This window comes from Rutidosis leptorrhynchoides, chromosome 1, assembly GCF_046630445.1.
Source record: "Rutidosis leptorrhynchoides isolate AG116_Rl617_1_P2 chromosome 1, CSIRO_AGI_Rlap_v1, whole genome shotgun sequence".
NCBI classification, from domain to species: Eukaryota; Viridiplantae; Streptophyta; class Magnoliopsida; order Asterales; family Asteraceae; genus Rutidosis; species Rutidosis leptorrhynchoides.
The window spans coordinates 582,199,084-582,206,281 of NC_092333.1; the positions used below are offsets into that span (position 1 = coordinate 582,199,084).

Here is a 7,198-nt window from a genome sequence, read left to right on the forward strand (position 1 = left end):
TAACAAATATGTACATATATATCAAAGTATGTTCAAAATATATTTACAACACTTTTAATACATTTTGATGTTTTAAGTTTATTAAGTCAGCTGTCCTTGTTAGTAACCTACAACTAGTTGTCCAAAGTTAGATGTACAGAAATAAATTGATATATATTATCTTGAATCAATCCACGACCCAGTGTATACACATCTCAGGCTAGATCACAACACAAAGTATATATATTTTTGGAATCAACCTCAACCATGTATAGCTAACTCCAACATTACTGCATATAGAGTGTCTATGGTTGTTCCAAATAATATATATACATGGGTCGATATGATATGTCAAAACATTTGCATACGTGTCTATGGTATCCCAAGATTATATAATATATTATACATGTATAATACAATATATGTTAGCTAGGATATGATTTGTACAGAATCATTACAATATTTCCCGTAGCTACAATCAATCAAAAAATATCCAACCTTGTTTTACCCATAGCTTCTTCGTTTTAAATCCGTTTTGAGTGAATAAAATTGCTATGGTTTCATATTGAACTCTATTTTATGAATATAAACAGAAAAAGTATAGGTTTATAGTCGGAAATATAAGTTACAAGTCATTTTTGTAAGAGGTAGTCATTTCAGTCGAAAGAACGACGTCTTGATGACCATTTTGAAAAACATACTTCCACTTTGAGTTTAACCATGATTTTTGGATATAGTTTCATGTTCATAAGAAAAATCATTTTCCCAGAAGAACAACTTTTAAATCAAAGTTTATCATAATTTTTAATTATCAAACCCAAAACAGCCCGCGGTGTTACTACGACGGCGTATGTCCGGTTTTACGGTGTTTTTCGTGTTTCCAGGTTTTAAATCATTAAGTTAGCATATCATATAGATATAGAACATGTGTTTAGTTAATTTTAAAATTCAAGTTAGAAGGATTAACTTTTGTTTGCGAACAAGTTTAGAATTAACTAAACTATGTTCTAGTGATTTCAAGTTTAAACCTTCGAATAAGGTAGTTTTATATATATGAATCGAATGATGTTATGAACATTATTACTAACTCAGATTTTGTGGATAAACCTACTAGAAATGAGAAAAATAGATCTAGCTTCAAAGGATCCTTGGATGGATCGAAAGTTCTTGAAGCAGAATCATGACACGAAAACAAGTTCAAGTAAGATTTCCACTCGAAATAAGATTGTTATAGTTATAGAAATTGAATCAAAGTTTGAATATGAGTATTACCTTGTATTAGAAAGATATCTTACTATAAATAAGAAAGATTTCTTGAGGTTAGATGATCACTTTACAAGATTGAAAGTAAGCTAGCAAACTTGGAAGTATTCTTGATTTTATGAAACTAGAACTTATAGAATTTATGAAGAACACTTAGAACTTGAAGATAGAACTTGAGAGAGATCAATTAGATGAATAAAATTGAAGAATAAAAGTGTTTGTAGGTGTTTTTGGTCATTGGTATATGGATTAGATATAAAGGATTTGTAATTTTGTTTACATGTAAATAAGTCATGAATGATTACTAATATTTTTGTAATTTTATGAGATATTTCATGCTAGTTGTCAAATGATGGTTCCCACATGTGTTAGGTGACTCACATGGGCTGCTAAGAGCTGATCATTGGAGTGTATATATCAATAGTATATACATCTAAAAGCTGTGTATTGTATGAGTACGAATACGGGTGCATACGAGTAGAATTGTTGATGAAACTGAACGAGGATGTAATTGTAAGCATTTTTGTTAAGTAGAAGTATTTTGATAAGTGTCTTGAAGTCTTTCAAAAGTGTATGAATACATATTAAAACACTACATGTATATACATTTTAACTGAGTCGTTAAGTCATCGTTAGTCGTTACATGTAAATGTTGTTTTGAAACATTTAGGTTAACGATCTTGTTAAATGTTGTTAACCCATTGTTTATTATATCTAAAGAGATGTTAAATTATTACATTATCATGATATTATGATATATTAATATATCTTAGTATGATATATATACAGTTAAATGTTGTTACAACGATAATCGTTACATATATGTCTCGTTTCGAAATCATTAAGTTAGTAGTCTTGTTTTTACATATGTAGTTCATTGTTAATATACTTAATGATGTGTTTACTTATCATTTATCATGATTATATAATGTAACAATATTTTAAAGTGATCCATATGTATTTAGTAAGACGTTGATATAATGATAATCGTTATATATATCGTTTTCGAGTTTCATAATTCAATAGTCTCATTTTTATGTATATAACTCATTGTTGAAATACCTAATGAGATACTTACTTATCATAAAATCATGTTAACTATATATATATATCCATATATATGTCATCATATAGTTTTATAAGTTTTAACGTTCGTGAAAGTCTTAACAAGTTTGATTGCTTAACATGTTGGAAACACTTAATCATGTAAATAACAATTTCATTTAATATATAAAAACATGGAAAAGTTCGGGTCACTACATCTATCCCGCTCATAAAAACCCATTTTGAAATAGCTCGCTCATTAACTCGTCGTAGTATTTTATGTATAATACTAATAATAATAAGATTTTATAATAATAATATTATTAATAATAATAATAATAATAATAATAATAATAATAATAATAATAATAATAATAATAATAATAATATTTATAATAATAAATTTAATATAAATAATACGGAGTATGATATATGTGTGTGTGCAGAGATGAATTCGATCGAGTTTTATAGACCCGTTTGGTGGACCTCAGCTCCGCGATTGCGAAGAGACAAAGGCCAAAAGCTCCGCGATTGCGGAGGTATTGTTTCCAGCTCACACTTCAATCATTTGAGGCCGCCGACGGTTGATAATGCTAAAAACGAACATATATTTCATAGCATTATCCCTCAAGAAAGGCAAGCTTTTAGTTGCAATTGTTCTATTTACAAGTGATATTCGTTTAAATAATAAAAGGTGAAGACAAAAGACAGATTCGACGAATTGAAAACGCAAATGACCAAAAAGCTCAAAAGTACAATGTACAATCCAAGAGGTTCAAATTATTGATGAGAAACGTCTAAAGTTAGAAGAGAACGAGCCGCAAAACGCAAAGTACAAGATATTAAATAGTACGAAAGGACGTTCGAAAATCCGGAACCATGACCAGAGTCAACTCTCAACGCGCGACGCAACGGACCTAAAATTACGAGTCAACTATGTACAAGAATATAATATAATATATATATAATTATATATATATATATATATTAAAAAATGCAGCAGCCCACGTTTTGGAATCTTTGTGAGCTGGAAAAGCAGGCAGAAGGCACAATTTCCATGCGATCGCATGGCAGTGAAAGGCTGGGCACATCTATAAATTTCGCAGTTTTTGGTCGAATGTTACACATAATTTTCAATCTCTCTCTCTCTCACAGATATATATATATATATATATATATATATATATTATAATTTTAATTTTAATTTTAATTTAAGATTAATAATAATAAGGGTATGTTAGCGAATGTTGTAAGTGTGTAAGTCGAAATTCTGTCCGTGTAAAGCTACACTATTATTAATCATTGTAAGTATGTTCAACCTTTTTAAATTAATGTCTCGTAGCTAAGTTATTATTATGCTTATTTAAATTGAAGTAATCGTGATGTTGGGCTAAATATTAAAGACGGGGTTATTGAGCTTTGTACCATAATTGGGGTTTGGATAAAAGAACGACACTTGTGAAAATTGGACTATGGGCTATTAATGGGCTTTATATTTGTTTAATTGAATGATAGTTCGTTAATTTAATATAAAGATTTACAATTTGACGTACCTATAAATAACCGGGACACGATGGGCGGGATATTTATAAGTACTAATAATCGTTCATTTAACCAGACACGGGAATGGATTAATAGTCAATGGAATTATTAAAATAGGGGTGAATTACATACAAGGAAAATTGGTGTAATTATAGTTTAAGTCCCCAATTAGTTGGAATATTTGACTTCGGATATAAGGATAATTTGACGAGGACACTCGCACTTTATATTTATGACTGATGGACTGTTATGGACAAAAACCAGATGGACATATTGAATAATCCAGGACAAAGGACAATTAACCCATGGTAATAAACTAAAATCAACACGTCAAACATCATGATTACGGAAGTTTAAATAAGCATAATTCCTTTATTTCATATTTCATCGCACTTTTATTTACTGTCATTTTATTTAATTGCATTTTTAATTATCGTACTTTTTAATTATCGCAATTTTATTTACCGTCATTTTTATTTATCGCACTCTTATTAATCGCACTTTAATTTATCGTTATTTACTTTACGCTTTAAATTAAGTTATATTTATTTTTAATATTTTACATTAGATTTTAACTGCGACTAAAGTTTTAAAATCGACAAACCGGTCATTAAACAGTAAAAACCCCTTTTATAATAATAATACTACTTATATATATATATATATATATGTATATTTATATACAAATATAGTTTTAAAAATATAGCGTTAAACTTGGCTAGATCCCTGTGGAACGAACCGGACTTACTAAAAACTACACTACTATATGATTAGGTACACTGCCTATAAGTGTTGTAGCAAGGTTTAGGTATATCCACTTTATAAATAAATAAATAACTTGTGTAAAATTGTATCGTATTTAATAGTATTTCGCAATAAAAATATAGCTATTTTGTATACACCTCTGCACACATCAAGTATTTTTGGCGCTGCTGCCGGGGAATCCTAAACGCCGAAAGCGCAACGCTATAAAAAAATTTAGTTTTAATTAAGTTTTTGTATAAAATATAAGTTTTAAATTTTTTAAAAAAAAATACAAAAAAATACAAAAACAAGAAAAAGAAAAATATATCTATATTTTAAAGTTTAGTTAAATTAAAAAGTTTATATTTTTTATTTATTGTGAAAAGTTATAAAAACTAATAAGTAATAATTTTTTTATTTACTAATAATTTATATTTTATATATATTATAAACAGAAAAAAAATATAAAAATTAATCGGGCCCGAGAACTGTAGCAGCCCAATTTTTGAACCGGATCCAAGGCTCATGCGATCGCATGAGATTTTAACTATCAACCCATGCGATCGCATGGTTTGAGTTGACAGCCCTGAAACCTTTGACTGCCGAATAGGTTTAGGGTTTAATATTAATTATTATTATTAATTAAAACCTAATTAGGGTTTTATTTATTTATTAATTAGTTTTAGTTTTATTATTTTGTATATTTAGTTTAAATTAGTTTTATTAATTATATAAATTAATACTTTTATAAAATAATAATATAAAAATAATATTTTTATAAAAAATTTTATTTTTATAACTTTAGTTTTAGTTTTATATTTCCATATCTTTTTATTAGTTTAATTCGTAATTTGTATTTTTCGTTCGTAATTAGTTTTAAGTGTATTATTTTGCCATAGTTATTTTTATTTCTAAATTTTTAGGCTTTGCCGTAAAATCCCTTAAATGCTTTTTCTTTAGATTAAGATTTACGAGCTTTAAAATTTTATGACGTCGCTTATCGCTTTAGTTTTAAATAAATTTTAGTACCTTTTTAAGTTATTGCCGTATTAGATATAGAATTCCTTTTAAGCTTTAATACCTTTAGACGTAAGTTTTAATTTTTAGTTTTTAGACTTTTGAGTTTCGACGCTTTACTTTCTTTTTATTATTTTTCGACGCTTATTTTTCGACCATTTATTTTTCGACGTTTTTCGACGCGCTCTTTTTCTTTTTCATTTCGACACTCTAGTTTTTAGGACATAGAATTTTCTATTTCTTCTCTAAAATTTCAAAACGAAAAATTATTTTAAGTGGTTAAATTGATAGACATCCTAAATTTTCTGGTTCGTAGTAATAGTTGGATTTGTTAGTGGCGAGTTGTGGGCTTCCGATTTAAAGGGTCCTGGCTATCTGCTGCATCTATTGGCTATTCGAAACGTGGGCAAAATCAGAAAAGTCTATTAATTTGATAACTTATATAATTTTTATCTTTTATAACTAATAGGATATTCAGTGAATGCACCGAGCAAAACGTTCACCACCTTTCATACGTTCACCACCTGTAACTCGATCAAGACATCTAGCCAATATTGTCGCCATTGATTTTTCTTTATAATCGTCATCTAGTCGACCAAGTACTCCAATTCAAATTTCTGATAATCCATTTTTTGAACCCGACCTCACAATTGAGAATCCAGAGGATATTCAGGGACAATTCCGAGATCCTGAACCACTAATTATTCCTCCTGAACCACAAATCACTCATCCAGAGATTGTCGAGGAAGAAACCATTAAGTTAGAATCCTCTAGTGATTCAGATTCAACAAATTCAATCATGGAAAATCTGGAACCTCTAAGTATGGAAGACCGAATGAGAGCTAAACGCACTGGCCAAGGTCATGCAATTACTCAACCAGACATTAATGCGCCAGATTATGAAATCAAAGGACAAATCCTACACATGGTAACTAATCAATGCCAATTTAGTGGTGCGCCAAAGGAAGATCCAAACGAACATCTTCGAACCTTTAATAGGATTTGTACTCTATTTAAAATTCGAGAAGTGGAGGATGAACAGATCTATCTCATGTTATTTCCCTGGACTTTAAAGGGAGAAGCCAAAAATTGGTTAGAATCGTTACCTGAAGGGGCGATTGATGCATGGGATGTTTTAGTTGAAAAATTTCTTAAACAATTCTTTCCGGCATCTAAAGCCGTGAGACTTCAAGGAGAAATTGTTACGTTCACACAGAAGCCAAATGAAACTTTATATGAAGCATGGACAAGATTTGGAAAATTGTTAAGAGGATGTCCGCAACATGGTTTAGACACTTATCAAATAGTACAAATATTCTAACAAGGATGCGACATCACTACAAGAAAAGACATCGATATAGCAGCTGGTGGTTCCATTATGAAGAAAACTGCAACTGAAGCTTACAAAATTATTGATAACACTGCTTCCCACTCACATGAGTGGCACCAAGAAAAAGATATCGTTAGATCATCTAAAGCAGCTAGAGCCGATTCTAGCCATGACTTCGATTCCATTTCCGCAAAGATAGATGCTGTCGAGAGACGAATGGAAAAGATGACTAAGGATATTCACTCAATAAGAATTAGTTATGAGCAGTGTGGAGGACCA

General features: G+C 29.5%; 1 non-coding gene across 1 annotated transcript; it reads right to left on the bottom strand.

Annotated features, from left to right (window-relative positions):
• Nucleotides 1-6,772: 6,772 nt before the first annotated feature.
• Nucleotides 6,773-6,879, bottom strand: LOC139886861 (small nucleolar RNA R71). The gene has a single exon (XR_011772722.1). It is a non-coding gene; the product is annotated as a small nucleolar RNA R71 (small nucleolar RNA).
• Nucleotides 6,880-7,198: the final 319 nt, after the last annotated feature.